The 15,909-nt window shown below is 48.1% G+C and overlaps 1 long non-coding RNA gene across 1 annotated transcript; it reads right to left on the reverse strand.

Moving 5' to 3' along the window:
* Positions 1 to 7,469: 7,469 nt before the first annotated feature.
* LOC132243595 (uncharacterized) lies at positions 7,470 to 11,546 on the reverse strand. The gene is made up of 2 exons (XR_009455264.1): positions 11,377 to 11,546; positions 7,470 to 7,772 (listed from the first exon to the last, which is right to left on the reverse strand). It is a non-coding gene; the product is annotated as an uncharacterized LOC132243595 (long non-coding RNA).
* Between the last annotated feature and the right edge of the window lie 4,363 nt (positions 11,547 to 15,909).

Consider the following 15,909-nt stretch of genomic DNA (forward strand, 5'->3'; position numbering starts at 1 on the left):
TGTCTTTGAGTGCACACCAAAAAACTATCATTCTGGTGCACAGCTGTGGCTTGGTGTCTTCTTCGTATTTTCTATCATAGCATTTGGCTCCCCGATGGAGATATGTAATGTTTTGTGAAGATATCTCCATAGTGGAGATCTTGTTGACAAGTTTTGCATGTCTTGTCACGGCATGGCCTGGATCCATTTAATGTGTTTTGGGCTGTAGGAAGTTGGCTTCTGGTGATGAGGTTAGAAAGGATCAGTGCTTGTTTGAATTTACAAACCATTTTTCATAGACGACCCTATGAACTGCACTTTATCATCCTTGTAGGTAGTAGGTACAGAAATTCATGGACTCAATATAGACATTGGAATTCTGACATACTACAACCTGCCAGACATGCAACTCCCCAGGTACCTCTCCACTTTTACCTGCTTTTATGCCTCCATTTCCATTTTCACTGACTGGCTTTCTTGCTTGCATTGCATGCCACCCTCTGGCTGCTTCACTATTCGTTCCATCCAGGAACAGCAAACATTCACACCAACTGCAGGTGCTTCCTCAGCCTGATGAAGTGTTTTTCAACTTGAAACCTTGCTAAGATATATTTCTCTAACTATTCAGTTGGTCTAGTAAAAGTTATCATATTGGGCAAAGAACCTTGTCTGCCACTGCCATGTCCTTAGACCAACATGGCAACAACCTACAGCCCTAGCACTTGTCCCTGGTCAGCTGACTGGAAGGAGGCAGGGCTTTGGGCACATCTAAGTCCCAAGGCTGGGGCTGGCAGGGAGAGTTCTCTGGCAGCTGCTGGAGAAGAAGCTCCTCCAGGAAAGGAAAGAAAGGCTCTGTGACAGTTTGGCTGCCTGAGATGCTGCTGGTGCTACTGTGCTGCTCACTTACCTGTTGCTTTTTAAAGTGGTGGACTGGACCTAGGCTGTAGGGGAGAAGGAGACCTCATTGGGGCACACTACCATGTTGTGTAGAGGCCCAAGCACCAGTGAGAGCATGCCTTAACACACACACACACACACACACACACACACACACACACACACACACACGTCACGAGTTTTGCTTGTCAGCAGCTTGAAGTGCAGTTTCCCAGAAACCCATGCACCTATTCCCTTGAAAGCTGACAGGATTTGTGGCCTCAGCAGGGGCTACTATCCCTCCTGTTTTCTTTTGAATAAGGCAAGAAGTGACAGTTATAGGCATTTTCATGATTCCCCATTATAGCCTATGGGCAAAAAGTCAAAATGCATTGGAACAGCAAAACAGTTTCAATGAAGCGAAATGGGACAGCGCTTCAAAACAAAATGAAACTTTGAAATAAAACAGTGTCCCTGACTTTGAAACGGAAGTTGAAATGAAACAGTGCTGTAAGTTTTGCTCCCGTTACACATTCAACCAATTAATGGTTTGATAAAATAAGCAATAAGCTATACATTTGTGGGATAACTTTGTAGCTTGCTCTAATTATGCCATTAATTGAACATGTGGTCAAGTGCTCCACTGAGTCTGGGACCCCCATCAACTGAGGGGCTGCCAGCCACAGGGGTGCAGCACCCACTGCCAGCCCTGCAGCTGACAAGGTTCAGAGTGGCAGCAGCATTCCTGGTGCTGCCTCTGCTGTGAGCTTCATTGGGGCAGCATCATTGGTTGTGGTGCTCAGTGGGAAGATCTCTGCTTCCACTGAGAGCCGCATTAGCTGGGAGCCTAGCAGCAGGGGCAGCATTGTTGGCTGCAGGGCTTGCAGTAGAGGCAGAGTTCTCCCTGGTGTCACCACTGTGATCTCTACAATTACAAGGCTGAAGCTGCAGTAGCATTCTCCCCCATGCCCCTGCTGTGAGGCCCATAGCACACACTAGCTGTGGGACTCACAGTGGGGAAAATAGAGGAAGCACTGCCCCTGTTGTGAGCCCCATCAGCTGTGGGGATCACAGTCACAGGAACCAGTGGAGGGGGAGCCTAGGATAGTGATCCTAGGCTCTCCACATACCAGTAATAAGACGCGATGGGATCTACTGCATGATCCCACAATTGCACCTCCTGCCCTATATTACTGTGACATTGGACTAATATAAAATCTGTGACCTTTTGTACAAATCCATTGGCAGAACATGGCCCAACCTTCATCTTCCAATAGTTGAGAAGAATTTGCATCAAATTAGACAGTGGGTTACCTTAAAAAATGACCAAAAATTACTTCTACAACAAGGCAAGAGATTCATAACAGATAATTTATTTCATAATGTAATGTGTTTAGATGTTTTTGAATTCTTTATAAATGGTATTTTAACTTATTTTAGCCTGTGGCATAAAGTATCTTTATTTACTGTAATATGTTGTACTAACACACTCACTCCTCTCTTGACTATAAATAATGATTTTGTTGTTTTATGAGGCATATACATGTCATTCCTGGATAGACTTGGCATTTGTTACAAACACATATGTTCCCACAGTGCTTGATAGGGTTTGTGGTATGGTGGTCAAGGCTGCCAATGCTAAGCCATATTCATGCAACATTGTTCACATGGTTGTTATGTTTGTGGTTAGCACATTGAAGAGTTAGTTTCACTGCTTATTCAAAGCAAGGTTTAAACTTTAGGCAAAACCCTGAACATGGACTGATGCATAAATTGCATCTCCATAAGTAACTACAGAAAACATTGTAACTGACAACTCCTCCTTGTTCCTCCCACCCTGTCTTCTGGTCTCACAACATCCTATTTTCCCTGGTGGGTAGTAATTTACTTTTGGTTTTCCCTTAGAGCAAGGGTTTTCTACTTTTTAAATAAATGGACCACCATCAGCTGGATGCAGAGTCGGGGTGGGGGGGGGGGCTGGTGTGTGGCTGGACATGGTGGCAGCATTGGGTGGTGGGTGGCAGTGGCAGCCACTGAGTGCAAGCTTCCCCCACCCCCACATGTCCAGCTGGGCCAGGTGGCACTTGTGCAGCCCGCAGTGGGGTTCCACTGCCCTGGGTGGCACCTCCTCCAGCCCTGCTCCTAGGAGGTGGCAATGTGGGGTGTTGGGTGGCAGTGCTTCATCCCTGCCCACCCACACATGCCCCCTAGGTCCTTCCCAAGTGCCTCTGGGGGGTTGCATACCCCCAGTTGACAACCCCTGCCTTAGAGTATATTGGCTCCATTACTGTGGGCCAAGGCTGTATCATAGTTCTGGAAAAAGGAATAAAAATCTCTTACTCCTACAAGTCTGGACTCAGGCTTTGAGGAGCCCATGCATGGGTACAATGGAAACTCCTACTCATTTGCACAAGTACATGAATAATGGTCCAAGTTGGTATCTTCAAGACTGTAGACCAGTTATTCTCAACCTTTTTAAACTCAGGCACCCCTTGGTAGACTCCAATCACCCCTCAAAAAAAATTGTCAGGTATTAGTTTTCACTCAGTTTTTGACTACAGAAAAATAATGGAACAATTCTTCTCTTGCAAAGAACTCAGAAGGACCACATTAGGTCAGAATGTTTTTAACACTGTAGATTTCTATTTGAAATTTCTACGCTTTATCTTGTGGATCTTATTTGCATACTATTGTGTGGCACCCTTTGGCATCCTTGAAAGGATCTCAAGGCACTCCAAGTTTCTGTGACACCCTGGTTGAGAATCACTGACTGAATATATATGTGTGACTGGTCAACTGAGTCAAGTAGAATTATTCCTGCTCCCTGTTCGGAAGACTAAAACTCGCGTTCCATAGTACTTTTTTGTGGAACTTACACTTCCTACAGATAATCTTATAAATAAATAATCCACTCATCTGAATGATACTGGAAATTGGAAAAAATAGCTTACAGTTATAAATTACAGTGGAAACAAAATTTGGAGTTATTTGGAGGATTGTTGAAAAATGACTTATATTTGTCCAACTAATACCCAATGAAATCTTAGATTATCATGGTTTCCTACTTGTACCATGACTAATAACTGTATTCAATTTTTTACTTTGGAGTGGCTTCTGTTCTGAAACCTTAGTTTAAATGTGTGAGAAATCTTTTAAAAAAATGTATGTCCTGTCTATCACTTGCCAACATACTTCGAGTTATCTTCTAAGCTTCTGGAGTTCATAGATCCTAAGCTCCTAGGTTCTGTTGTCTCATTTCAACCTGAAAGCTGTGATTTGAGGGTGTCCAAGAGCACATATCTCATTAGTCTCTTGTACAGTGCTTAGTCTGATTCAATGTGCACTTCTTCCCCTTGTGACTGCTCAGCCATGAAAAAGGAAGAAAGTGATGGGGCCATACTCAAGGTCCCTTGGGGGTTTCTAAGGCTTTGCTGGGGATAGATTTAGAGCAGATTTTGAGCTGTGTTAATACTGCTGAAAATGATTGTGAAGCAGCAACTTGAGCGTCATAAAAGAAAATCTTCTACAGAACTTAGTTGACCAACCATCTCACTCTACCCCCTTCCAAAATAATATGATTTTTTCCTCAGTAATGCCTTTATAAAATGTAAACACACATTAAAGAATAATTTCATCATTGTCTTTTTTGTATAATTTTCAAAAGAACTAACCAAAGCCCTTCTTGGGCACATCCACGCATACAAGCACATGCGCTTGCAGCATCTCAGATAGAAGCGGTGAAAATTTGTGCTGGGGCTTTTTGCCTCAGTGCACATGCTCAGACATGTATTTTGTTGTGGAGCAAATTGTGCCACTTGGGGCAAAATAGCTGTGCCTAGCTCCTCCCGGATCTGCGGCCAGGGGGAGCTAGAGCCCAGGGCCAGCACTTGTGCTGTCCCCAGCAGTATAAAAAGCTGCCCTGTCCTGGCCTCAGCAGTACAAAAACCTGCCCTGGCTAGCAGCTCAGGGTTACTTGCCCTCAGGAACTTCATTGTTTCATATTAATCATGGAAAAAAATCTATATAATAGTGGTATTTCATTTTTATCACAGAAAAATATTGTGTTACTTTTTTTAATCCAAAAATTGGGGAATTTTAAAAATCAGAGATAACTAGGATCCCTGGTTATTAGCAAAATTTTTTTGCCTGGTATCTGTCACTGATAAGCAGCTTGTATCCACATTGCAAGCTGGTGTCAATGTACTATGTGCAATCATGCCCAAATTAGTTTTAATTTAGCTAGTTCAGGTAGCAGACAGTGAATATTCTTGTGTCCCAGTGAACCCTGGGACACAAGTAGGCTTACGTAGCCTACCATGAAGATCCTGCTACCAGATCTTCAATGCTATTGGTTACCAAGCTACCTAGAATGAAACAAAAGTCTTTCCTCTCTCCTGTTGCCTAAGAAAAGGTGTTCCGGCCAGCTACCAACTCCAAAAAACATGTATGTATCAATCAGGAATACTATTTCACTTCTTTTAAAGGAGACTCTCAGAACAGACAGCACTACAATGAAAGACAGTGGATTAGACATATTTTTGTTTATCATTGACAGTAACGTCCTATAATCTAGGCCACGGAATTTCATCCAGATTTTACTGTATTTCATTCTGTAACTGGTATTTGACTAAAGTAAGTATTCTAGAAAGACATCCAGTCTTGATTTAAAGACGTCACAAGACAGAAAATGAACTATTTTGGCAGTTGTTAATTGTCATCGCTTTTAACCATGTATGCTTCATTTTTAACTTGAACTTCCAGCTACTAGTTCTTGTCATGTCTTTCTCTACTAGGTTTAAGAACTCTTTGGTACCTGGTATTCTGTCCTGGTGAGCCTATTTATACACAGTAATAAAGCTATCTGTTGATTTTCTTTTGATTAACTAAACAAATGAATCTCTTCAGGAGCAAAAAAGCCATTTTGTCCTGTCCTCAAATGATGCTTTGTGGTACTCTTTATCTTTTCCACTTTGGAAAGGAGCTCTCCTTAGGAGGCTGGAGACAGCAGGGGAACCAGCAGCGGGCTGGAGACAGTCCTGGAGGCATTCCCCTGCTGTCCCTTGCTGTCCGGAGGCTGGAGACAAGCAGGGGAAGAAGCAGGAGGCTAGAGCCAAGCAGGGGAATGCCTCCAAGCTGTCTAGCCCCCTGCTTGTCTCCAGCCTCGGGGGAGCAGGGGAAGGAGCAGGAGGCTGGACACAGCCACAGAGACATTCCCCTGCTGTCTCCAGCCTTTGGAGAGCAGGGGACAGCAGGGGAATGCCTCTGGGGCTGTCTCAAGCTCCCTGCTCATTACCCTGCTGTCTCCAGCTTCCCGAGGTCCCCTCCCCCTCCTCCAGCCCCCCAACATCCTGCTTACCTGGCAAAAGCTGGGTCTGGGTCCCTGCAGCTTGCACTGTTGCCTGCTCAGCATAGGCAGGCAGTGTGCTTCAGGAGCGGGGAAAAGGCCAATCATAGAGATGCTCTGGCACTCTGCCAGAGCATCTCTGGAGGACCGAGCCTTCGATTGCCGGTTGTCCCAGACCATGCCCTCACCCGTTTTTTCCCCCCGGATTTTTGTTTGACCATATCCAAGGGTCTAATTTATTCCCTGCGCTGCAAGTTTGCAGCATGGGGAACATTTTTTCATTCCTGCATGTGCCTCTTGTTTTGCCTCAAAGGGGTTTGAGATGGGGCAAGAGGCATGTGCCCACTTGTCTGGACGCGCCCCTTATGGCCCTCCTTTTTGTTTATCATTGGGCTTTGGTCACACTGCATAAAGAGGAAATTGAAACTGTGATGAATAAAAGTCATGAGACAATCAAGAACTGACAAGAGTCAGAATACTGAGCAGTCAGCCATTGTGTTTTCCACAAAGTACTAGCTCTGTAAATTAGAGATGAAATTGAAGACATAATGATTAATATAAGACAAAATCCAATGACAGCGCAATAAAAATCTTTCTACTGTATTCATAATAGTACCCCAGTGCCCAAACTAAATAAAAGGATTCAATGTTGGACATCTTGGCCAGCACACCTTTGTGCCAAAGGTTCCAAAGCACTTTAAGGTTTCCTAATGGGGAGAAAAAACACCTCATAAATAGAAAAGTGTTTTTTTTTTAATTTTTTTTATGAGAAACGTGATCAACTGTACTGGACAGCAAGTTATGCGTTCAAAATTTTCTCTCTCCAGGGGCACATTCATAAAGTAGCTGAACTTCAGTAAAATAGCTACAGGATTTGTAACAGAGCTATCTTCTAAATGCAATGAAAGCATTTTAAACAATGTTCTTACTATAAAACTGTCTCTTATTTTATTTTATTTTTTTTTTTTATACAGCCTCCTCAGTAATCTAATAACTCATGGCCCAGGGCCTGTATTCTGCCTACTACTGTACGTGGGTAATCCTGTGAAGTCAGTGGGTTAGCAGACATGTGAACTTGATTCCAAACCTTTACTTAAAAAAACTACTGGTGAGAAATACCCTGACATAAAAAAATATTCTGCTGTCCATGACATGATGTCTGTCACTTCCTTTTCCCATTCCATTGGCTACACTGGGGTCTTCCCTCAGCCACATATTTGAAGAAAGTTTGCCAGGTGAGCCAGAACAAGCAAGATGCTGTACAACTAGATTTAATAGGTTTGAATTTTATTAAAATGGTTAAATCTGCAGCATACTTCACCAAAAGAATCATAAATTGCTTCTTTTTCCTTCAGGAGTCCGAGGGCTAAGTCTAATCACAAGTCCATCTCTCCTTACTCTCAGTTCTAGATGTAATGATATGTTTGCAATTGTCACATTATTTTTATTAATGTATTTATTTGTAGTTCAGCACTCAGTCAACTTCAAAACCCCAATATAGGCATTCCATGTCCTGAAGAATTCACCATGATATGAGCTTTGAAAGTAGTTGCATGACAAATTTGCAAACCCCCTGTTGAGAAGTACAGATGAATTAAACACATCCATGTGTAGGGAAATGCAAAACCCAACTGGGCACATCTACATGTTCATTAATGCACCGTAGTTACTGCATATTAAGTTAAGTACTTGTATAACCAAGTATTAAATCAATGTGCAGTAACATACCTACAGCCTGGGGAACTCCCTTCTTTTCAGAACAGAGGCAGAAAAGGATCTTGGAGTCACTATTGATTCCAAGCGGTAATCTTGTGGCTGCACCAGACAAGAAAGCTGATATTTTTTAACAGTTTCTTTGCCTCTGTTTTCTTGAACAGGGACCAGGATATCCCACCTACCAGAGGTAGGGACAATCTTGGGGATAGCTCTGCCAAGCCTTCAGTCAGTACAGATGTAGTTAGGGATCTTCTGGAAGGGCTAGACATTTTTAAATCTGCAGGTCCAGATGCCCTCCACCCAAGGGTGTTGAGGGAGCTGGCAGGGGTCATGGCGGAGCCCTTGGCCCAGCTGTATGAGCATTCATGGTCACCTGGCCAGGTGCCGGGGGATTGGAAACTGGCTAATGTGGTCCCAATTTTCAAGAAAGGGAGGAAAGAGGACCCAAGTAACTCTAGGCCTGTAAGCATCACCTCAGTGCTCGGGAAGATCTTGGAGAGAATCATCAAGGAGCATATCTGTGGGGGGCCTACAGGGGAGATCATGCTCAGGGGCAATCAGCATGCGTTCATCAAAGGCAGGTCCTGCCTGACAAACCTGATTGCCTTTTATGACCAAGTAACTAAATCCTTGGATGATGGTGTTGCCATGGACGTAGTCTTTCTAGATTTTAAGAAGGCCTTTGACACGGTCTCTCACCCCATAGATTCATAGATTCATAGATGTTAGGGTCGGAAGGGACCTCAATAGATCATCAAGTCCGACCCCCTGCATAAGCAGGAAAGAGTGCTAGGTCTAGATGACCCCAGCTAGATACTCGTCTAACCTCCTCTTGAAGACCCCCAGGGTAGGGGAGAGCACCACCTCCCTTGGGAGCCCGTTCCAGACCTTGGCCACTCGAACTGTGAAGAAGTTCTTCCTAATGTCTAGTCTAAATCTGCTCTCTGCTAGCTTGTGGCCATTGTTTCTTGTAACCTCCGGGGGCGCCTTGGTGAATAAAAACTCACCTACTCCCTTCTGTGCCCCCGTGATGAACTTATAGGCAGCCACAAGGTCGCCTCTCAACCTTCTCTTGCGGAGGCTGAAAAGGTCCAGTTTCTCTAGTCTCTCCTCGTAGGGCTTGGTCTGCAGGCCCTTGACCATACGAGTTCCCCTTCTCTGTACCCTCTCCAGGTTATCCGCATCCTTCTTGAAGTGTGGCGCCCAGAATTGCACGCAGTACTCCAACTGCGGTCTGACCAATGCCCGATAGAGGGGAAGTATCACCTCCCTGGACCTATTCGTCATGCATCTGCTGATGCACGATAAAGTGCCATTGGCTTTTCTGATGGCTTCGTCACACTGCCGGCTCATGTTCATCTTGGAGTCCACTAGGACTCCAAGATCCCTTTCCACCTCTGTGCCACCCAGCAGGTCATTCCCTAGGCTGTAGGTGTGCTGGACATTTTTCCTCCCTAGGTGCAGCACTTTGCATTTCTCCTTGTTGAACTGCATTCTGTTGTTTTCTGCCCACTTGTGCAACCTATCCAGGTCTGCTTGCAGCTGTTCCCTGCCCTCCGGCGTGTCCACTTCTCCCCATAGCTTTGTGTCATCTGCAAACTTGGACAGAGTACATTTCACTCCCTCATCCAAGTCGCTGATGAAGACATTAAAGAGTATCGGTCCAAGGACCGAACCCTGCGGGACCCCACTGCCCACACCCTTCCAGGTCGAGACCGACCCATCCACCACGACTCTTTGGGTGCAACCCTCTAGCCAATTCGCCACCCACCGGACTGTGCAGTCATCCACATCACAGCCTCTTAACTTGTTCACCAGTATGGGGTGGGATACCGTATCGAAGGCCTTCCTGAAGTCTAAGTATACGACATCCACTCCTCCTCCTGTGTCCAGGCGTTTCGTAACCTGGTCATAAAAAGAGACTAGGTTGGTCAGGCACGATCTGCCCGCCACAAACCCATGCTGGTTTCCTCTCAGCATAATTTGCCCTGCCGGGCTCTCACAAATGTGAGCCTTGATAATTTTTTCAAAGACTTTACCAAGGATGGAGGTGAGACTGACTGGCCTATAGTTGCCCGGGTCCTCCTTCCTCCCCTTTTTGAAAATGGGGACCACGTTAGCCCTTTTCCAGTCCTCCGGGACTTGGCCTGTGTGCCACGAGCGTTCGAATATTCCCGCCAGTGGCTCTGCAATGATGTCGGCCAGTGCCTTCAGCACCCTTGGATGGAGCCCATTTGGGCCTGCCGACTTAAAGGCATCCAGTTCTTCCAAGTGACTCTGCACCACCTCAGGATCTACGTATGGAAGTCTGGCACCTTGCTGCTGCCTCTCTACAACCCCAGTGAGAGACTTGTCATGCCCCTCACTTAGGAACACTGAGGCAAAGAATTCATTGAGGAGTTCAGCCTTGTCCCCCCTATCTGTCACCAATTGTTTCTGCCCATTTAGCAGTGGTCCTATTCCTCCCTGGGCCTTCCTTTTACTCCCAATATATCTAAAAAACAATTTCTTGTTGTTCTTTACTTGGGTTGCCATCCTCAGCTCCATGGTAGCTTTGGCCCGCCTAACTGCCTCCCTACAAGCACGAGCAGAGGAGGTATATTTATCTTTAGTGATCTCACCCTGTTTCCACTTTTTATGTGCTCCCCTTTTGGCCCTTAGGCTGCCCTGGATTTCTCTGGTCAGCCATGGAAGCCTCCTGGCCCCTTTCCCTCTTTTGCCTCGCTCGGGGATCGTCTTGCTTTGTGCCCGAAGGATCCTTTCCTTTAGGCACAGCCACCCTTCTTGGGCTCCCATCCCATCAAAACTCCTACTCTGCAGTGCTTCCTTGACTAATCGCCTGAGTGCATTGAGATCAGCTTTCCTAAAGTCTAGCACTTTCACCCTACTAGTTACCTTACCCACTCGCTGTCTTATGTTGAATTCTATTATAAGGTGATCACTGTCTCCCAAATGGCTACCTATCTGGAGGTCTGCTACCATGTCATCTCCCATTGCCAATACCAGATCCAGTATGGCATTCCCCCTAGTGGGACCATGCACCTCCTGTGTCAGGTGGAGGTCCTGTACACAGGTTAGAAACCTGCGTGAGCGATGGGACTTTGCTGTCTGCGTCTCCCAGCAGATGTCCGGGTAGTTTAGGTCCCCCATGACTTCCGCCTCTTTAGCTTTTATGGTCTCTGAGAGTTGCCTCAGGAGCCCTGCATCTATTTCTTCCCCTTGGTGTGGGGGTCTATAGCAGACCCCTACCACCAAATCCCTTTCTCCTTGCCCCCCATGTAGCCTAACCCACAATCCTTCTACTTCCTCAACCTCAGATTCTGTCTTGATGAGGGTTGATGGGTGCCACATGGTTTGGTGGTCCACAGCTTCCCCTGCCCTCGTACTCCCCTCCCCCCGACGAGCCTAGTTTAAAGCCCGCCGGAGGAGATCCGCCAACCTAGTACAAAACACATGCTTACCTTTGGGGGACAGGTGAAGCCCATCCCAGCTGAGCATGTCCCTCGTCGTGATGTGCGGGTCATTGTCCAGGAAGCCGAAGCCTGCCTCGAGACACCACTGCTGAAGCCGCCAGTTGGTCTCTCTGATGCAGTTCTCCTGCCGTCTTCCTCGTCCGGTCACTGGTAGGATGGAAGAGAAAACCACCTGGGCACCGAACTCCTTTAGCACGCCGCCCAGAGCACAGCAGTCTGCCATCAGGTGATCGGGGGTTCTCCTGGCCGCATCATTAGTACCCACATGGACTAGGACCATGGGGTAATAATCGGTGGGCTTGATCCTGGCCTGGATTACCTCTGTCACATCCCGAATCTTTGCTCCAGGGAGGCAGCATACCTCTCGTGCCGAGGGGTCCTGGCGACAGATGGGTCCTTCCGTACCTCTCAGGATGGAGTCTCCTATGACGAGCACTCGTCGCCTCCTCCTCTGGGTCCTCGTGGATCTCTGGATCTGTTTGGAGTGTGAAGAACGTGGTGTTTCTTCTTGCTCAAGGGTTTCCTCCTCCCCTTCCATCTCCTGCAGGGTCGCCAGGGCCTCGTACCTGTTCACCAGTCGGACTGGAGAAGCTGGTACCGGTTCGCTGCGTGCTGCTCCGGTCCTGGCTGTGACCGTCTGCCACTCTGCTGTGGAGGGTATTCCCCAGGGTGCTTCTTCCTTTGCTGCCTGGGCCTGCAGGGAAAGGAAATAACTATCAGTTTCATCCTCCGCCTCCCTGATCCCCCTCAGCCTGCTAACCTCCTCCCGGAGCTCCCTCACCTGCGCCTCCAGAGCCCTAAGACGGGCACCTGCCGGACAGGTGTGTGGGCCCCCAATCTCTGCCCCCCCCGGCCCTGCTGGGGATACCCCACAGGCCAGGAGGTAGGGGGACACCGGCTTCCCCATGGGCTGGGTCTGGGTGGAGGCCTCAGACCTGCCGCGGGTAGCCTTGTCCCCCTGGGCAGAGGCCCTAGCAGTACTCCTCGTAGACACCATTCTACAAGATGCTGTTTGTACACCTGTGTGGTGTCTACGCCCTACCCCTACAGGAGTCCCACTCCGGGCCCTCCTGGCCCGCCCTCCGGCGCGAACGCCTGCGCAAACGCCAGCGTGCTCTTACAGAGCGTGCCTGTTTGCACGCTCTGTTCGCACCGCGCGGCTCGGGAGCGCGGCTCCCTACCGGCTCAGCTATATGGGACCCGGGGGGCTTCCCCTCCGGATCCGGCTCAGCTGTGCCGGGTCCCTCTGCCCCACTTACCTTCGGGGGATCAGCTGCTGCTGCTGCCCCCGCTGCCGATTCCTCTGTTGCTGCTGCCACCGCCGCCTCCTCCAGTCAGTTGGTTGGTAAAAAGGGCACACGTGCGTGCGGGACACACGTGTGCTGCCTCCTCTCTTTCCCGCTGCTGGTTCCCGAGTGCTGGGAACTACGTCACTCCGCGGCTTTAAAGCCCGCGGTTTGAATTACCCGCCCCGCTCCAACGGCCAATCAGGCGCCCCGGTCTACCCGGAAGTGCCTGCCGGCAGTTCTGCCCCTACGCTCCCCCGCTGGGGGGATCCGCTGCCACAGGAGCCTGCTCCCCCAAGGGTTAGCCCCGGGGGTGCCCCCTGGCCTGGGGGGACAGTCCCCTTCCTAGCCCTCCCTGTTTGCACGCTCTGTTCGCGCCGCGTGGCTCCCTACCGGCTCAGCTATATGGGACCCGGGGGGCTTCCCCTCCGGATCCGGCTCAGCTGTGCCGGGTCCCTGCACCCCACTTACCTTCAGGGGATCAGCTGCTGCTGCCCCCGCTGCCGATTCCTCTGTTGTTGCTGCCGCCGCCGCCGCCCCCGGTCAGTTGGTTGGTAAAAAGGGCACACGTGCGTGCGGGACACACGTGTGCTGCCTCCTCTCCTTCCCGCTGCTGGTTCCCATCCTCATCAATAAATTAAGCGACTGCAGCATTGATGCCTACACAGCTGAATGTGTAAAAAATTGGCTGATGGGGCACACCCAGAGAGTAGTGGTGGACGGGTTGTACTCAACCTGGTGAGATCTGAGCAGTAGGGTACCCGAGGGCTCAGTCCTTGGGCCCGCACTGTTTAACATTTTCATCTGTGACTTGGACGAGGGGGTGGAAAACAAGCTGTCCAAGTTTGCTGATGACACTAAGACGTGGGGCGAGGTGGACACATTTGAAGGGAGAGAGGCTGCAACTAGATTTAGACAGACTACAAAAGTGGGCAGAGGAGAATAGGATGGGGTTCAACGTAGACAAATGCAGGGTGCTGCACCTTGGGAGAAGGAAGCCACAGCATACATACAGGCTGGGGAGTTCCCCTCTTGAAGCACAGAGGCAGAAAGGGATCTTGGAGTCATTATTGACTCCAAGATGAACATGAGCCGCCAATGCCAGACCACAGCCAGCAAGGCCAGCCATATCTTGTCATGCATCCAAAGGTGCATCTCAAGCTAGTCCAGAGAGGTGATCCTCTATGCGACTTTGGTCAGACCACAGTTGCAGTACTGCGTCCAGTACTGGGTGCTGCACTTCAAAAGGGATGTGGCCAGCCTGGAGAGGGTTCAGAGGAGGGCCACCAGCCTGGTGAGAGGGTAGCAGGACAGGCCCTATGAGGAGAGACTGAGGGACCTGAACCTGTTCAGCCTCAGCAAGAGGAGGCTGAGGGGGCACCTGGTGGCTGCCTACAAACTCATCAGGGGAGATCAACAGCAAATAGGTAGAGCTCTTTTCTCCCCAGCACCACCTGGGGTGACAAGGAACAATGGTCATAAGCTGATGGAGAATAGGTTTAGTTTAGAGAGCAGAAGGCAATATTTTACAGTTAGGGTGGCCAGAATCTGGAACCAACTTCCCAGGGAAGTGGTCCTCACCCCTACCTTGGGCAAGTTCAAGAGGAGGTTGGACGATCACCTGTCTGGGGTCTTGTGAACCCAGCATTTATTCCTGCCTGTGGCAGGGGGTCAGGCGAGATGATCTGTTCAGGTCCCTCCTGACCCTAGCTACTATGAAACTATGAAGATGATCATGGGCCACCAATGTAGGGACGCAGTCAGGAAGGCTAACTGCACCTTGTCATGCATCCATAGATCAGGTCCAAGGAGGTGATCCTCCACCTCTATGCAACACTGGTCAGGCTGTAGTTGCAGTACTGCATCAAGTTCTGGGCGCCGCACTTAAGGAGGGATGCGGATAGCATAGTGAGGGTCCAGAGAAGGGCCACTTGCATAATTATAGGGCCTGCCCTGCTGCCCCCTAAGAAGAGACTATGGGACCTGAACCTGTTCAGCCTCCACAAAAGAAGGCTGAGAGGGGATCTGGTGGCCACCTATAAACTTGCCAAGGTGGGCTAGCAGGCAATGGGAGAGTCCCTGTTCCCTTGAGCACTACTGGGAGTTACAAGTAATAAACGGCCATAAACTGACAGAGTAGGTTCAGGCTAGACATCAGGAGGCACTACTTCAGTCAGGGTGGCTAGGAGCTGGAACCAACTTCCTAGGGAAGTGGTGCTCACCCCTACCCTGGAGATTTTCAAAAGAAGGCTAGACAATCACCTAGCTGGGGTCGTTTGACCCCAGCAATCTTTCCTGCCCATGGCAGGGGGTGGGACTTGATGACCTGACCCTACTAACTATGAAGCTATGAAACTGGTGCTACTGCACAATAGCTCTGGTGCATGGCTTTTTAGTGATGCTAACTGTGCAGTAGCCTAATACTACCACACATTAGTGTATTAGCAGGGTTTTTTCCCTGCATACTAATGCACAGTAGAATTATGCTACTGCACAGTTAGCATCTTGTGTAAACGTGCCCACTGTCCAGTGAAATACTACTTACACTATGTTTGTTAATACTGGAATTAAAACTGATATCACTGGTTTCTTAAAACATTTATTTGAAAAGGACAAAAACAAGACAAAACAAATTTATGGTTCTGCTCTGAGTAGTAGGAAAAATGAATTTTAAAAGACTTTATAGTGACATCACTGCTATATTTGTAACATGGTTCTTAGAAGGACATGTTCATTTTCAGATAATTTTAAATAATACATCTTCATATCAAATATTTACAAAATCTGTTTCAGAAGTATACGTTTGTCTTGTTTCTCTGTTTGATGACTCTAGAAGTGATGCACTACTGAATTCTAAAAAGTGGGTCATCTTCCATTGTGCAAAATTCCAAAGATGGGAGGAGGAGGAGGAGGAGGAGGATTATTATTATTATGCCTAATTTACTCTAAATAAGAACTTGAAATGTCAAGGTCTCATTCTAAACATTCTTGTAACATGGTTTCTATTGCGAAACCATGTTGCAAGAAAAGTTGTAGGTTCTCCAGCCCATCTAGAGATTCAGGGAGGTTGATCTAAACACACACACACACACACACACACACACACACACACATCTCCACTCCCATCCCTGCCCCCTTATCCTGTTTGTCAACAAGACAGAACAAGGATTTAACCCCTCACTAGTTGGCTCCCTGGTGAACAAGGAAACAAACATTAGTGTTGATGGAAGACCTG

Source organism: Alligator mississippiensis, chromosome 10 (assembly GCF_030867095.1).
Source record: "Alligator mississippiensis isolate rAllMis1 chromosome 10, rAllMis1, whole genome shotgun sequence".
Classification (NCBI taxonomy): Eukaryota; Metazoa; Chordata; order Crocodylia; family Alligatoridae; genus Alligator; species Alligator mississippiensis.